At 29.0% G+C, this 18,720-nt stretch overlaps 1 protein-coding gene across 1 annotated transcript in view; it reads right to left on the reverse strand.

Annotated features, from left to right (window-relative positions):
• LOC129968954 (uncharacterized) overlaps window positions 1-18,720 on the reverse strand; it is a 356,033-nt gene that overhangs the window by 326,207 nt on the left and 11,106 nt on the right. The window lies entirely within an intron of this gene.

Below are 18,720 nucleotides of genomic sequence, written 5' to 3' on the forward strand. Positions count from 1 at the left end.
AAATATTATATACTAGCCGAATTTGGGGACCAGCCGGTTCGCCAATCTTAATGTTCGTTAAAATTTTAATAATTAAATATTTTATGCAATTCCTACTTTAATAGCTTCTTCATCAAAATATTTTAAAACTTCAAATTTTGATTGTCATATAATTCATTCATAATATTATAAAGACCTTCAGTCATAACGTAATATGTATCTCTCTCATTTTCTGTTAGCACCCGTAGAATTTATGCTTTAAATTAAAGTGGAAAAAATTAATCTTCAATTAATATAATAATATATTTTACTGAAGCAAAGCATTTTTTTTTATAATCTGATTACTGAAAATAGAGTCACTCAGCGTTTAAACTTTATGGGCACTAAAGAATATCTTTTTTAATTTATTTAATATCTCAAGAATTTGTCAACAAAATTTTCTTAGATTCATTATGAGCAGATCGATTCATTAACAATGTTTAATTTTAAATGCATCAAACACTAAGAAAATAAAACGAATCGTTTAAAATAAACGGTTGAAAACAGGTTTTAAAAAAAACTACTTAAAAACCGATGAACTTAAAACTATAAGCATATACAAAATATATATAACTAACATAAATACATTTTAATTACAAAAGCATACAACGAACCTAAAAATAATTTAAATCCAGTCCGCATCCGTTGATAATAATTGTCAACACAATGCGGAATTCAGAACACAGTGCGCATGCGTGAATTTTCAACGCCAGTTACGTAACGCAAATACGTGATTTTTTCTACGCCAGTTGGAGTAACGCTATGCGGATTAGACATTTTTAATTTCCTTTATTCTGTTTTATTTTAATTCAAAAGTACTTCAGAATGAATCTGAAAGATCGATTAATTAACAATGTTTAATTTTAAATGCATCTAACATTAAGAAAATAAACAGAATCGTTTGAAATAATCCGCCGAAAAATGTTAACCCTAGCCTCATTACTGCTGGGAGAAAAAAAACTGAAGCCTTACTTATGTGGCGGTGGGGAAAATGGAAGATTTTTTTGGCGGGAAAGTTAGTTTTTAATTAATAATTAAAATTCTAATTAAAAATTCGAAAAAAGGAACCCCAGGTGCACATTTCCAACCTCCAAGGTATGCATGTACGAAATTTGGTAGCTGTAGGTCAAACAGTCTGGCCTGTAGAGCGCCAACTCACACACACACACACAGACACACACACATACACACACATTGAGCTTTATTATAAGTATAGATAATAATTTTACTATACCTATAACATTCACGCAAGTGCACGCAATAAATTGGCCAAGTTGTATCGCAATGGAATGAATGGTAAACGGCATGGCAGAGCATAAAATACAAACAAACATGTATTTTTATATATTAGAAATATAAAATTTCAATAGAGTAAGATAAAACGAATGAATGCAACTTACGTCTTTCACGATATACGTTAGCGCGAAAGACGTGTTTGACATGACAGTTTGTTAAGAAATTATAATTGAAGATTTATTTAATGTTTGGTAATTTATTTCATCTGTTTCGGTAAACATTTAACTGCCAAAAAAACCAAATCGAATATTTTGTTGCAGATAATCTCTGTGTTATACTTTTATATATTAGTATTAAAAATTATTCTTTCTTAGAAATAATGGGAGGGTGAAAATAAAGGAGAATTTAAGATGTATTAAAATATTTTCTGTGCATTCTTGATATTCGAATATATAATTCAATAATTTGCTATTCCAGATTTTGCCCTTTGAATTTTTTTAAGAATAATTTACGTGTTTAAGTTTAATAAACATGTAAATTAAGAATAATTTACATGTTTGTCATATTTTACGTGGACTAATTTTACATTAAATTAACTATTTATAATATATATTTTCGAAAAAATTGAATTTGACATTTGAATAAACTTACTCAAAACTTTCCTTAATTTTCAAAATAAGTTATTTATATTTAAGTTGTGCATAAGATAATGAGAGAAAACAAAATGAATACATCATTAAAATCTTAATAATTATTATTGACGAAAACAAATAATTGAATGAGTATGTTTGAACTTGTTTACCATTTGAAAGCTTAAAAAAATGAAACATTTTTCTACTATCGATATATTATCGAATAATATATCGAAATTCTTTGTTCAACCAAAGCCTCAAATTCGAAAAGCCACGTGATATATAATCATATACTTTCTATTAGAAGGTAATATTTTAATTCCATTTTTATAGCTATACTAACCACGAAATGAGAACACCTAACCACTGCTCCGCATTGCAATCAAATAAGAGAAACGAATGCAATTTAATTGTCCAATATCATTTTAAGAGAGAATTGCACAGTTTCATTTCAAAATTGTTCATTGATTTAGAAAATAATATTTTACGAAAGATTTCTTATTACTATTTTTAACCGCATACTTATGGAAATTGGGTTGTTTTAAAAAAAAAATTTGTTATTGTTTGTTTGTTTCTTATGGCACTTGCCACTGACAAGCCCGCTGTTACGAAGACAGCGATTTAAACCTGAGGGGGAACGTCTCTTATTTTTTTATAGCAGCGCCAACTAGGGCCAAGAGTACGACTTTGCCACTCACGCATCATTCATTCGCTTGCACAACCCCTTTTTACAGGAGGGCACATTCACACATCTCACAGATAGAACAACAGAAGAACAACCATGCCCAAACCGGGACTCGAACCCGGGACGCCCAGATCACGGGGAAGACGCGCTACCCCTATGCCAGGACGCCGGCATTTTTTGTTATTCTATACTTTAATGAAATCGATCATGTATATTCTTTACATAACATTAAACAAACGAAAATTATAAAACGAAATAAAAAAATGAAAATAATATAATGGAATATTATTTATGAAGTGCGAAATTATTCCTTGATATATAAAAGTGTGTTTTCTTGCATAGTGAGCAAATAAGGCATGGGAGAGGAGAATCTAATACATATTTAGATGTTACAATTCTTATTTTATATAATCTTGATTCTTTTATATATTACAAATATTTTGTGAATTTTTGATTTTGTTTTATCATATTATCCATTTTATGCATACAAAAATAAATATAAAAAGTTGAATTTAAGAAGTAATTTCCAGTTTATAATTTATTTTACAACAAAGTTTTATAAACTATGTATATAACTAAGGCTCTAAATAATAATATATAAACACATGCCATACTTTCAAGAAATTACAGTCACAAATAACCCAAGACAGTATAAAAAATCCGAAACTAAAATCGGGCAATGAATTATTTCGTTAACTATTTAATTTTTTTTAAATGAATATTCAATCCTCCTAACCCTCCAAATTTTTCGATACCCTACACTTTTTTTTAGATCTTGGGATAATTTTATTTTCAATTTACATTAAAACCTTCCGAAAGTGCAAATAATTTTGTAACGAAGCAAACGCTATTGCTTTTGCAACACTCTGACAAAATCGTCTGCAATACAACGGAACGGGAACTAACCAGATAACCACGGATTTCATTTTTTAAAGTGCTTCATGTCAAATTTTTTAAAATCAGACGATGACGTATATACACGTCGAACGCAATACAAATGGTTGCGTACTAAATTTAGTAAGAATTCATAATACAGAGAATAAGATTTCCTTTTTATTAGATAAGAAAATACTCATTGACAGCGCCAAAATGAATATTTAGATTGGCGCGTATACACGTCGAACGCAATTAACTGGTCAAAACATAATTTTCAGGACAAACCTCACAAATAGGGTTAGCTCCACCCATTAAAAGTACCCTTTATATAATAAAAATAAAATGCAGTGTCACTATCATTTTTTAATTAAAATATTTACTGTACTTTCATTAATTTCATGATTATTTATTTAGAAATAAATTACTATATTGTTTTTATATTTATTAACTCATTATACCAATAATTATTAATTTGTATGAAATAGAAATATATCACTAGGAAACTTCATCAAATAAAGCGCACTTGAGGACAAAGGATAATAAATTACGAAAGGCAATAAAAGATAGGGTAAGTAAATATTTAAACATTTATTTATGCTATGAGCTTTTGGGTTTAAGCCAAACTGTTATATTATGGAAATAACTATGGATACAACAGTTAAAATATTAACTAATTTTCTGGCTAAGCTTACATGCATGATGAATGAATACAATTTAATTGAGAAATAAATGAGCTTAAGGATCCATGTAATATTAAATTCATAGCTCTAACATTCAAGGGTCATAAAATAATTTTGATGAAGATAAGTCAATAAATATATTAATTCTGATCTTGAAGAAACCTTTACACTAGTTTAACAGATGCGATTTTAACTAATAATATTTTTGATTATGTATATATGATGTCAATTTGTAATAATGTTGATATAAATGAATTATCTTAAGCATGTTAAATAGAAAATGAAGATTTATGGCAAAGGAAATTTTAACATTTGCTTTATACACATTTGCTTTATAATAAACACATATTTCAAAACAGCAGTAAATATAAACGAAAGATATTAACTAAATTTTTTTAGTCATGTAATCAATAATTTTCTCTTTAAGATAGTTAGCAAGTAAAACCATAATATTACATACCCACCCCACCCGTCCCCTCCCTCAGTAGAAATAATTATTTTTGCTGTACAAATTGAAATGACAGCACTAAAAATTGAAGATAAATTACAAAAAAGTATCTTCATTTTGAAGCCTTAAAAGCAGAATCATTGAAGATTTAATGTTAACAGCATTTTTACATTAATATTAATATACTTTCTATAACAGAATAAATTATTTTTGCTATTACTGATATCATTTATTCACAACTAAAAATTGAAGAATGGCTTATTTCAAGAGCCATAAACTTAAGTAATTTTATTTTATGAAACTAACTAAAAAATTTTCTGAATTAAAAAAAAGAAATGTATGGGGAAGATACTTGCATTTAAAATGCATCAATGCTGCTAAAGCACCAATGAAATTATCGAAAGAAAAATAATCAATTAGTCTTAAGTTTACATTGTATTAAAATAGGATAAAATTGAAGGGAAAAAATGAATCCGGCTTGAACATTTTATCAAATGTCACCTTGAAACTGGGATTCAGATAATTCAATTTTTTTCTGCGAGAAGTCCGATTTTCGTTCAAGTATTGACCTTCTATGACAAGAAAAAAAATACCAAGAAATAAAAAACCAGAAAAAAGTACGCGAAGGGTCATGCATTATGAAAAATTCTTTTATAGATAGTTGCATAGTTTCATTTCACGTCAGATTTCTTAAATAAAAAAAATGCCTGGTTTTAATCTTGCTTGAAGGAGACCTTGATAAAGTCTTCAAGCCAGATTTACAGTTTTTTAATTCAATTCTATAGATATTTTAATGTAACTTAAACAAGGCTTATCGGTTAGAGTTCTAGTAATTTTGCATCTGTTTGAAAATAAAATAAAACATTAAAAAAAGGACAGCAATTTCCATCTGTAAACGCTTTCCAAATAATGAAGAGGGATTAAAGCTTTTTGGATGTATTAAAAAATAGAACAATATATGGCATGATCATATTCTGTACACACAAACACACATAGCTATGAAATAACGAATGTCTTTTTCTTCGAGAAATCTCTTCAAATGCTGTACTGTTGTAACAAGTGTGGAACCATAAACTTTTTCTGCTGTTATGCGAAATGCAAGAAAAAATAAGCTTCTGAACTGAATTATATTTCTTTTTGAACTGTATAAACTTAAATTATTTTTATGCAAAAAATTCATTAATAATATTAACAATTAAACTTTACAAATTAATAATGGTCTCGTTTATTACTTGTTTAGTTGTATCAAATATGTATAATTCGAGCTAATCAAATTAATTTTTTTTTCATTTCTAGAACACTTAAATCATTTACGTCATTATTAATAATTATGATATAATTGTGTATTTTATGTTGTTTAATTTACGAGTTTAATTGTTTTAGTTCTATTGTTACAAGTTTTTAATGTTACTTCCCTTTGCAATCGTTTTCATGATGAGGGGAACAATTTTATTAGTTGCTCTAATAGATGTTGGTAGCATATCCCCCGGCCTTTACCATGAATTTTGCTTCTACGATGACAAAAATGAAGGACTCAGAAAATTTGAGAATTTTGACGATACCATGATGAGGAACGAAGATACAATACTGTCTTAGAAGATTCTTTGCTATTTCATGGAAACTATAATAAGCAGAGTTTAGTTTAGTTGTATTAACGCCCCGTTTTAAAGCAATACTGGAGCTATTTATATAATAAGCCAAGAGAAAGAGTTGTGGTCAATCGAATAGTGAGTCATCATATGTTGAGTTGAGCTCAAGTGAATAGTTGTGCGAGTTCTCTCTAAGAGTTCTTCCCGCTGTAACGGTTGTTTATTATCAATTTACCACCTACTGGGCTGATTTTGGAGTCATCCATAATGCGAATGATTTCCTATTTGAGTGCATGATATAATGTGCAATAATATAAGCTAAATATCATAACGCAAACAGCAACTATAGAATTTTTAATTTTATCATTAAATGCGGGAAGTGCGTACTAAAATATTAAAGAAAATGTAAATAGAAAATAGAATATTTAAAGAGAAACTAAAAGGAATTTATATTTAACACATTTTTCAGAAACTTGGAATTTCGAAATTTTGTTCGCTGTATTATTACATGGAATTAAAAGAACTAATAAATTTTTTTTTTCAAGAAACAAATATAAAAAGAAAAAAATGTTCAAAAGACATTTTTATATCTTGTGCAAGAAAAAAACCTCCAGATAAATATGATAAGAAAAATAAATACATAATCCATCTAATTTATCTTATCTAATGTTTCCATGTACAGGAAACAATGACATCTGAAAGAATAGTTATAGTTCAATATGTTGATGAGCCAAAGTACATGAAACTCTGATGAGAATTGTTCCAGAAAACCCAAATAATGACCATTCCTTATGGAAACCGAGGCACAGCTAGCTAACGAGGCCTCGGATGCCTGGAATCCCCAGAGTACTAAGAGAAAAAGGACACCCAGTCCATTCTGTTCTGACAACGTACAATAATTTGTGTGCAGCGAATGGTGGAAAAATAACAATGAACTTTTCGAAAGGAAAAAAAAATGCACGTAAAAATAATAGGTTTTATTCTCGTTCTATTTTTACGCTGAAAATTTATTTTTGTAATGTTCGTTTCCTTGGTACTTTGGAGAAATGACTACAATGTTATTGTCTATATTTTAAGGTTTTATTTCCTCCCATGTAATCGTAGCGGAGAAGAAATATCCATTACATCTATGCTAAGAATAACTGGAAAGGTTATTTTGCTTAATTACTTTTTAATGACGATTTTATATTTGTATCATTGAGTCTAGCGCTTCAGTTGTTTTGATCTCTTGTTTCTAATCACTTTTATAAAGTGCTTTATTAAAAAATAAATATATTTTCTTTACTTATAATTCTTCTTTCTTGCTGTTTCTTTCTGTCAAGCATAATGGAGTCTTATTTCTTTTTCTATTGTTGCAATGGTTTCAATAAAAGCAATACATTTATATTAATTTATAGTTCTATATCAGAAAGAATTAAACAAATTTATGAAAAATACAATATTTTATTAAAACTATAATCAAATATATTAAGCAGTTTGATCAATACTCATAAAAATAAGACTCCATTAATGCTTGACTGATTCCTTTACCGTAATTTAGATTCCATGCTTTTTTTTTTTTTTTTTTTGTAGTTAGTAGTTGAAAAATACATCATTTAGCCATCATTTTTGGTTTTTAATGCATTAAATTTTGACATTTAATTTAAAACAATTATTTTTATATCAGATGCTGCTATTCCAGAATGATTTTCATTAAATTTGTATATTAGTAGGACATTTCGAAATTTATTTTTTGTAAAAAGATGTATAAATTTGTAAAACATAATTTTATTACAGAATGTCCTTAATAAGAATTTAACATAGATAAGTGAAATAAGATAGAGCTTGGCATATAAGGGATTCTTCCCAATAACAATTTATAAAAACAATAATGACATTTGCTTATAGTTTGATAATTTTGCCTAAATGCTTAAATTATTCTTCTTCTTTTGTCTTTGATACATTTTTATTCTTTTTTAAAAAATAATATTAATCAAATCTTAGAGTTTGAAGAATTTCCAGAATTAATTAACATATATTTTAAGTGTGACGGGTGCCATCCTATCTCTCTATATATGTAGTATATAAAAGCTAAAGGCTTTTTGAATTTTTCATTTAAACGAACGTTAACACTTCATAGGAATGTTTTATATTATAAAATATCATTTCAAACTTTGGAAATTAGTGAATTTTTGAAATTATGATTACAGAATATTACATTATTTTATAATATTATAGCTTCAATGAATGCCTATTTGCTCCTTCTATTTATTTACAACAAATATAATATATGTCTCTAAAAGTACGATTTTAAATTTTAATACTTGCATTTAAATGGAAAAAAACGCTCCCAAATAGCTTTAGACACTAATAACATTCGTGTTCAACAGTGATAAGGAATTGTGACATGATTATTAATGGAAGCAGTTTATGAAAAGGCGGTGCGTATTCCATTCTTTGTAGAAATATGTTCTTTTATTAAACATCACGGCCCAGACATAGCATTTATTCTAATGCCTTCCAGCACGCTTCTTAAATGGGTTAGACTGTAACTTCTGTTTAAACGAGCTCTTGTATATTTTCTGCATTTAACACTCCTATCAAAACGGGTTTTCTGAAGTAAATGCGCCAAGATAGAGTGAAAATTTCAAATGCGCTTTAAGAAACTTCATATCAAGGCCATAAACTCTCTTCATGATTTTCTGATTTAATACTTAGAATTCTTTCTACTAGTTTAGTTTTGTTTAGTTAGCACTACATACTTAGAGACTATATTGGGCAATTTTTAAAACTTGCATTTTTAAAGCTTGGTAAGTGAAAATTAGCTTACCAGTTTGCAAACTCAAGTTTGAACTTGGATTTTACCAGTGCCATGGTAAAATCCTGATTTGTTGATTTGAGGGTCACGTGTACGAGACCAAATTTCAATGAAGTTTTTAATTGCATATGGGTCTAAAGCATTCTAAATCTGTCTAGGGTCAGATGTTTTCTGATAACCATGATACTGAGCTTGGAGATGGTTTATGTGCGTGTCATCATTTAACCTCTACAAAAAAATTCTCAGGTCAATTGCAATATAGCTTTATTGCAATTTCAAAATGGGACTTCAATATAATTAAATACAATTCGAAAAACTTTCACATCCTCGGTAGATTTTTCAGCCCAAGTGAATTTTTTAAACAATGCGGTCTCGAACTTTGTATTTTCTGGTCCGAGTTCAGATATATGATTGTTCTTGGAAGAATTTCAACTGAAATATAGATTAAAAAGAAGAATCTTCTAAGTAATTTATGTTTCAAATAATTTTTTACATTACTCCAGCTGTAGGTGTTTGTTATAGAAGGTAAAGTTGGTTAATGTTCAGACAAGTTTACGATATAATTACATCTCAAACCCGATTCTTCAGTTCTAAAACAAGCTAGAGTTATTGCTCCAAACACATTTTGCAGAAAAGTTTAAAGGAATTCTTTCTATAGAATTTTAAATTATTATTTCCATTTTAATTACATTCAAATTACTTGATTAAAAGATTTTTGAATTGAATGACGTAATAAAATCAATAAGAATGCTTCTCTACAACTTTTCCCATATAGTCGCCAATAAAAGTTATTATCTGTCTTTCCCCGAACAAACTGAAGACTAACTTTGGTATTGGAAAATAATAATATAATATAGATATTTGGCATGAATCTACCATTTTTATCTTACGGACATATATTATATATATATATATATATATATATATATATTGGATCAACTGAAACTGAAATTTAACGCGGAATTGCAGTTGTAATCCTAAGAGTATACCAAATTCTACTGATTTAAGACAATGTGTTCATGAGTTATTGTATTTTCATGTATGCGAAAGAACAGACCTACAGACAGACAATCTATTGAAAGATTTACTTCCAAATTTGATATACGGATCTATTTTTTAAATGTTAAACCTGAATACTAAATTTTATGTATCTAACTTCTTGTGCTTTGTATTAATGGTGTTCACTGATGTTTAGGCAACAATTAAAGACAAATTTATCCTAAACATATTCTGCAAAAAAATTGACATCAATCTATGAATTTGGTATAATGTCCACATAGCAAATTTCATTTGTATAGCTCAAAGTAACTTAGAGTTATCGCATTCAGAATTAGAAGACAAACACAATATCGTAATTGTATTTTTTGAAATGGGGAAAGTCGGTAATATGGAAATTCGGCAAAATCTCAAGTTTGATTGATTCTTTTTTTGAAGATTACAATATTTAAAAATTACTACAACAAAATTAAATGGATCTTGGGAAATAATTTTCCTCTTTTACCCTGCTACTTTCAACTAATAAAATCAGTCTGAAAATATAGGCATGAAATATTTGCTGACTTATTATTTATCTGAATATTCAAAAACTTCTTTTTACTGTTACGACAATTTTTCTCATTAACTTTGATTTCCAACCTCTCTTAAGTAAACAATAAGTGGCAAGAAATTTAAGCGACGTTTTGTAAAAAGTCATCAAAACAAGGAAAGCATTATTTTCCGCATGCTTAAACTTTTAGCAAAACATTTTTATCCTTAACTTGTTAGAATTAACGTGAACCGCATGGAGTGCTATTAATTTCTAGATCCTCTATTTGGCACTTGACAACAAGCTAGAGAATATAACATGTGGGTTGAGAATTCAGAATAAATATTTGCATATTTGCAACGCAATTTAATTAAATAAATACTAAAGAAAGTATTTGAGTTGCATTCCTATAGCATTATGCAGAAAAAACTACAAATTATAACATGTATGGCATAAAACAAATGTTTGTTTATTTGAGTTTTTAATTGCTTTTGAGTATTGTTTGACAACAGATTCTAAAACCCTCCACGCTTTTGCGCATGCGTCAGCATGAGTTTAATTCGACAAAATAGGGGTTGATAGGAAAGATGGAAGATGTTTATATTTAACTATAAAATATAATTCCGGAAATACACACATTCTTCCGCGTCTCACCACTTAGTGACATGGGCTTTAGTTTAGTTATATTTACGTCCGGTTTTAAAGCAACACTAGGGCTATTTTGGGACGGACCTCGTAATTTTGAACCGCGGTCAGATGACGAGGACGACTCCTGAGCTGGCTACCCCCCTCACCACACCACTCCACACCAGCGCTTAGTGAGATGGAATCGCCTAAAAGTGGTCGTCTCAGGATACTGAAACGAACAGTATTGGCGAATTCATCAATAAAAAAAAAACATTGAAAACATTTATTTGATTTTCTTTATTTTGTGCGAATTATTTATAATGTGTGATTGAGGTAGCATAAAAATTATTGGTAACACAATGGTAGTATTAAAACTATGCAATTTTGATGCAAGGAATTAATTCTTCATTATAATCAATCTCCACGTATTAAATCCAACAAAAGATACCGTACAAAGAAAACTTATTTCAAGCTCATATGCACAGTAGAAAGATTATTTAGAATTCAAAGGCCTTATTTGCGTCCATCTGCATTATCTTTTCTTTCAACCTATCCTTGATTTAATAATGAACCATTTCGCGATTCACGAGCTGGCAACGTCATAACTAAATCCATTTAGCAGATTAGATGAGCCCAGAGCTGGAAATTGATACTCGCGTTATATTCTAATTGGTTAACAGGAGAACATTAATTGTAGCAGATACTCACCCATTAAATTGGTGCACATTACATTCCATTATCGTGCACGGTGCAGGGTTATTACATCCGGCTCGCACACCACAGACTTGTTAGAGGGCCGATACGTGAGTGCAGCCAACTAAGGCTCCAATGCAGCCCGTAAGACATACTATTTGGTTGCGCGACTGCCAGATAGGGCAGTTGATAAGTGTTACACTCAGCTATTATTTACTTGCATGAGAAGCTTCGATCAAGGGAGACGGCTCGCTTCTAGAATTATCATATCAAATGCTGCTTGAGGGAGTGTGTGATATAACTCTTGGAACGCGAATGACGCGTTTGATGATCGGTATTGAGAATTATAATTGCGGTTTGATAGCAGTATCTAAATATCTATAACTAGAATGACACAAATTGTCTTTGAATATCTAAATTCCATATTTTGAAAGTTGAAATTATTTTCTATAGGACTATCGTCACTATTTATTAATTTGGAACTTAATGTACCATTAAACCCTAATTGCAGTAAGTGATGTTCGCATATTTAAATATATTTTTTAATATGAGAGCTTGAAAAAAAAAATCTATATTGCGAGCTCAAATAAGAAAAATTAATAAATAAAAACTTATTTTAACCAAATTCTCACTTCCCATGGCAATTAATGCTCATTAGGCCAGAGGTTTTGGCCAAGATAAACATTTCTGTGGGAGGAACAGAACAAGGAACAGATATAGTGGGAACATATTCAATATTTTTCTATAAACTCGTCGACAGCGTTATTGCGCCACTTAGCCATTACGTTTCACTTTTCTAATAGATTTAAAATGGACCAAATGATTCCCCTCGACATTTTATAAATCTGTGAATTGCAACGAGCTGCTAGAGGAAATATAAAAAGAATAAATAATATGATTTTACCAAGATAATAAGTGTTTCTCTAAGAAAGCAACTGGAAACAAATACTTTGGGACTGGATTTAATATGTTTCTATAAATTCGTCGACTGCGTTACTGCGCCACTTAACCGTTACTTTTCACTCTTTTAATAGACTTAAAATGGTCCAAAATTTTATTCCCGTGATATATTTTTTGAATCTGTGTATGGCAACGAACTGCTAAACGAAATATCAAGATAATAATAATATGATTGTACAAGATATAGAAATAAAAAATAATATGATTTGGACAAGATAACAAGATAATAAGTATTTCTGTAAAAAAGCAACAAGAAACAAACAATCAATATTTTTCTATAAACTCGTTGACAGCGTTATTGCATCATTTAACTACTACGCTTCACTCTTCTAATAAACTTAAAATGAAGCAAAAGTTTATTCCTTTGATTGATTTTACAAATCTGTGTATTGTAGCTAATTATTAAATGGAATATAAAAAGAATAAATAATATGACTGTTTTTAATGTATTAATAAATGTTCCAATGGCTACCATTGATTGAAAAAATTGGAAAGCAATGTTTCCGTTTCTCAATCAGAATCATCAATTTGAAGGAGGATTGAGATTTTATTCCTTATAAGTTGCAGGAAAAAGAGCACTTGATTTACCATAAATTTCAAATAATCTTTCATCACCCTGTTTATATGAAATGTATATATCTTTATATAAATAAAATTATATCGGTTTCTAATCTGTATGACTCGCACATCTTATGTTTTTCACTTATATGCTATAAATCTCACATATGTCACACACTCATAAATATTGTCCGAGATCCGAAGCTCAAGAGGATAAATTCCTTGTTAAATCTATGAGCATATTATTGCCTGCCACCAAAAATATCAGTATTCTGTTAACTTATAAATTCATAGTAAATGTATACCGAAATATTTGGCTATTTGAAAATTAGATGTTTATATCGTTATAATACAGGCAGGTAAAGAAATTATAAACGAATTTTTTTTTTATTAACGACAGTATTCTTAAAATGTGCTGCTATAGAGACTGGTGTAAATTGCTTTAAATTTAAATAATAATTTATCAACGTTACATTCGTTATATGTTTATGTATTTATTAGTTTGTGCAATAAATAAATGCAAAGAATTTGGTTCAGTTGCACAGCGAATGATCATTAAATATTGAGTGAAAGAAAATGTCAAACCTATTGAAATGGGACATACACCAAAGGCTCACTCCCTTATGACACTATATCAAGCATGCAAATGGAACAAAGTGGTGAAAATTTGTAAATTCTACTCATAATCGTTGTCAGAGAACAAGTATAACTAAAATGAGAAATCGAGAAATTTGTGATCTTATTCTGTATTCTTGATGATTGCAAATAACAGTTCAGATAATTAGTGACAAAATGGGGGTAAGCTGTGCAAGTGCACATATCAGCATTTCTTATAAATAGAAATTTTACAAAATCCCAGAAAAGTGATTGCTCCTAATTTTGAAAGCAAATTAAAAGGTTACAATAATACAGATTTTTTGAATGTTTTTGAATTACTAGTAAGCAAATTAAATTATTCTAATTTTGAACGCAAATCAAATGTTTTAAAGAATTCAATTTTTTTTCAATGACATCGAATTACTAAAAAGCAAATGAGAAAAAAAAAATTGATGCGAAATATAAACGGTGGTGTAAGTTAGGTGGATCATAACAGTAGTCGAAATGAAAAAGAGGCTCTCAGAAAGAATCTACTGAAAACAAAATCTCGCTTATCTGCTCGAAAAATAATCTGAAAAAATTCCTTTGGAGTTCACAGGGTACTTTTTATGCAATTTCTTAAGTAAGAATAAACAATTTATTTAATGGGTTTCTCAAACCTGTTTTGAAACCTCAGATTTTGATAGGTACAAAATTCATATTATTTTAAAAGCAGTGTACCATTCTGTTCGTTGTCTTATGCTTCCCTAATTTTCTATCTATTTCAATACATCGAAAGAAAAGAGTAGTGTCTACACATATCGGGTGTGTCTATACATACAGGGCATATAGTGTCTAAACAGGAAAGAAAAGACCGTCTATATCTATACATACAGGAAAAAGCAGCAATACTTTAAGATAGTCGGTCTTTAAACTTTTTTCAATATTGCCTAATTTTGGTGTTATCATATTAATTGTGGTTGCAAAAAAAATATTTCTACTTTATTGAAAGCATGCTTTATACTGAAATCTATTCAACGAGAAAAATAAACAGAATCTTATTATATTGATATTTAACAATGAAAAAAAAAATGCCAATCGAAAAAAAAATTAATTTTACTCGAACAATTAAATATATTGTAATAAGTTTCTAAAAATTAATTAAAAAATTAAACATCATTTAAATTGTTATATTTGAAAAGATAAAATTTCAAAGATCCAAAAATCATTTCTGTGCTGTAATGCTTCCGTAAATTTTGAGAGAAAAACGTCAAACATTTGATTAATTTTTATTAATAAAATTATAACTAAACAAAAAAAATCGTTTTAGATGCACATTTCTTTCTTTAAAAATATATACGTGTGTTTATGTCATATTTGATAACTCTAAGTCAAACTGCCTATCTAAGAGCCAACTCATGCACGCACAAATTTATTATTTTAGTAGAGAAATGTATAAAATTATTTTCGAAAACAAAATGAATACATTATTTCACTGTAAGGCAAAATAATAAACAATTTAATTTTTATCAGGTGTCTTAATATAGCAAGATTTTTCTTCGTTTTATATTCCACGAATCGACATGCATGTTAGCTTATCTTTACCAAAAGAATATTTGATATGTGCAATAAATGGGAAAGTTTCGGATCAATCCCAATTCAATTTTAATGGATTCTGTTATCAACAGTTTTATCATACATAGGATATGTGGAGCACTTTGGTATCTTTTCCGATATAATGGTCCCTTGGCGGTCATTTTGGACTCACTGTCCATTAACTGGAACGCCCTATATTCATCATCATCATCATCATATGGATTGGGACACGTAGTGTAAGCTAATAGCACCTGCTTCAGATTCTCGCTATGTATATTGAAACGGAATACTGTGAAAGCAATTTAGGTGATATTATGATATTATTTATGACTGTATATTAATATATTATTTACTTTTATTTCATATTATTTGAAATCATTTGTAACAGTAATAATATTTAATGTGTGGACAATACCATTATGAATACAATCTAAACATTTACTAATTTACTAGTATTATCCCAACTCTATTTCTATTTTATATCTACTAATAATAAAAATGAGTATGTATGCATGTGTGTATTAACATTATATGAGTAATACAATTTAGCCTAAGCTCCTAAATTTGGTATAGGATGTGCATGAGCTCCTAGGAGTTTACTATATTAAAAATTCAAATAGTTTTTGAAATTTCAATTAATTAAATTAAGCGAGATTTTAGAGTGCTTCCGTAGCAATTTTCAAAAGTATTATTGCACGAAATGGACTTTTAGATCATTTTAAGATACGGAAAACTGTATTAAATCATGTGATTTTAATTGTCATTTAAATTTTATGTGAATATTGACGTTTTTAAAATATTATATATATTTTGCAGAATTTCCAACTATGGATTTCATGTTGTTGAACTGAAATTCAAAGCTTTTTCAATCCGTTAAATAACTCATCGCGTGTTTTTCTTAAACTGCTGAAAGATGATATGAAGGTTTATATTTATATCTGCGCAGTATGTGTAATTATAAGTATCTGTGTAGTTTACATGAATAATCAGAAGTGAAGCGAAAAATTGGAAATAGTTAAATTAAAAATTAAGTTTTTAAATAGCATTATAATTGGACTTGACTTCATTCACAAGTTTTACAGTTTTAGAATGTTTTATACAGTATTGTGTAGTATTTGTTATACAATATTTTTTTTAATATTCAACAATATTATAAAATATTGCGAACATTTTTTTTAATATTATAGAATATTGTACAAATTTGTCTAGAAATGAGATGCGCGAAATGTGTTTCTTTATTACAGCACAGTTAATACAACAATTATTTAATGAAGATATACAATTAAAAACATTCACAGAAAAAGTCTTCAGGAGCATAAAGGCATAATTTTATTTAATTACATTGTTGTTGTTTTTTTTGTAAACGAGCCAAAATATTGTTAATGAAATTTCCCTTATTAGCATCTTATTTCCTAAACGATATGGATGTATAAGTCTATAAATAACATTTATTTATTATAAAAAGTTCTAGCGACTGAGAAAAATTTATCTAATAAATATTTAATGCAATCAATATGGATTCTAAGTACAGAAATGGAATGAGTTTTTCCTCTCTTAAAACAACCCAAAGCAAAAACCAGACCTTGATCGTTCATGTTTTATTGGTATACTGAATAAATATTTGACAATTTACAATTGTTTAATAAATCTCCCCGTTTTTGGTCTCTCTGTGTCAGAAAAGACACTTTAGGAATTATATTTGCTTGTCTCTGAAAACAATAAATGTAACTCAAACGAAATTAAAAGGGGAAAATTTAGTACGTGATAGATAATTTCTAAATTTCTACCAAATTTTGAACAAAATTCTTATAAGGGTAATCTTTCAGTCAGAATGCATGCAGAAAATTGGAAAACGCTAAGGAATGTATAGATGAATATGATACACGACTTACCATTAAAAATGTGAAAGTGTATTCAATTTCGGAAAAAATACATCCACAAGCCACCATCTGTCTGTATATTTAAGTGCCTGCAAATTTGTTAATTTAAATACGTGGGATTCATTTAAATTAAATGATCGATGGCATGCTCTTAAAACTTTCGATTTAAAATTAAAATGTGTTTGTCTGATGAAAAGAAATTATCCAAAATTCATGGTCGGATTTCTTGATAATTTTAAGAAAAATTTTGCATCATTTAGCTCAAAAACTGTAACTTCAGATATGAGGATTAGAAACTTCCCCCAGGGTGTTTGGTTCAAGCCAACGGGGTGGGTACAAAAATAATGGTGGTCGGCTACCTCCTACCAATGGCTGGACAGGCTTCCTATAGAAAGGATTATACCGTGGACGTCGATGGCCTGTAGGACTCAACTTCCGTTCCCACGAACACTCTCACTATGGCCCTGTCATTCAGATTAATTCCTTAGGTTGTACCTCAGGCTGTGTGGGTGGGAGTAGTCAATTAGCGATTAAACGAAAACTGAGACGAGAATATCCCTGTTTACGGACTTTACTGTGATGCTCGAAGGTTTGCCATTTCATTATCTATCCGGGAGGCGCAAACATTAATAAGGATAACTCAAAAGACTGTTATTTTATCTAAATATACAAGAAAATTTATCGGCGAATACTAAGGCGGTTTTAAAATATATCGACGTCATTTTAAAAGCAATGTCAAAATATCTCCACCACTAACGCTTGCATATTTCTCAAACACTTAAGAAATCAGGCATCTTGAAATATCCAGAAGAGTTATTATATTTGACTGTTCATTCCAGCTGGATGCAAATATTTCATATTTGTGCCAATTCTAAATACAACATTTTAGATTTGTCTCAGTTATTTTCCGTTGTGAATAAATAATGCATATTTAGTTACGAATAAATATTGTCGGTTACGAATAAATGACGCAAATTTAGTTACGAATAAATAATGTTCGTTACGAATAAGTAACGCATATTTAGTTACGAATAAATAATATTAGTTACGAACAAATAACGCATATTTAGTTATGAATAAATAATGCGGGTTAGAAATAAACAACTCATATTTAGATTTTTCAAAAAAAAAAAATATGCACCATGTTTATATTTTTTTAGAATTCGCATTCCGAAAGTTTACAAAAAATATGATTCTATTTTGGTGAATAACAAGTATTCAGGGTTCTACAGGATTTCCAATGGTAGTAATTTTATTTTTGTGTGGTCTTCTTTTCCTTTCCGTGCTGAAATTAGTGATTAGAAATTCCAGATTAGTTTTCATAGCTCTGAGCATACAGCATTT

The sequence above is a fragment of the Argiope bruennichi genome, chromosome 5 (assembly GCF_947563725.1).
Source record: "Argiope bruennichi chromosome 5, qqArgBrue1.1, whole genome shotgun sequence".
Classification (NCBI taxonomy): domain Eukaryota; kingdom Metazoa; phylum Arthropoda; class Arachnida; order Araneae; family Araneidae; genus Argiope; species Argiope bruennichi.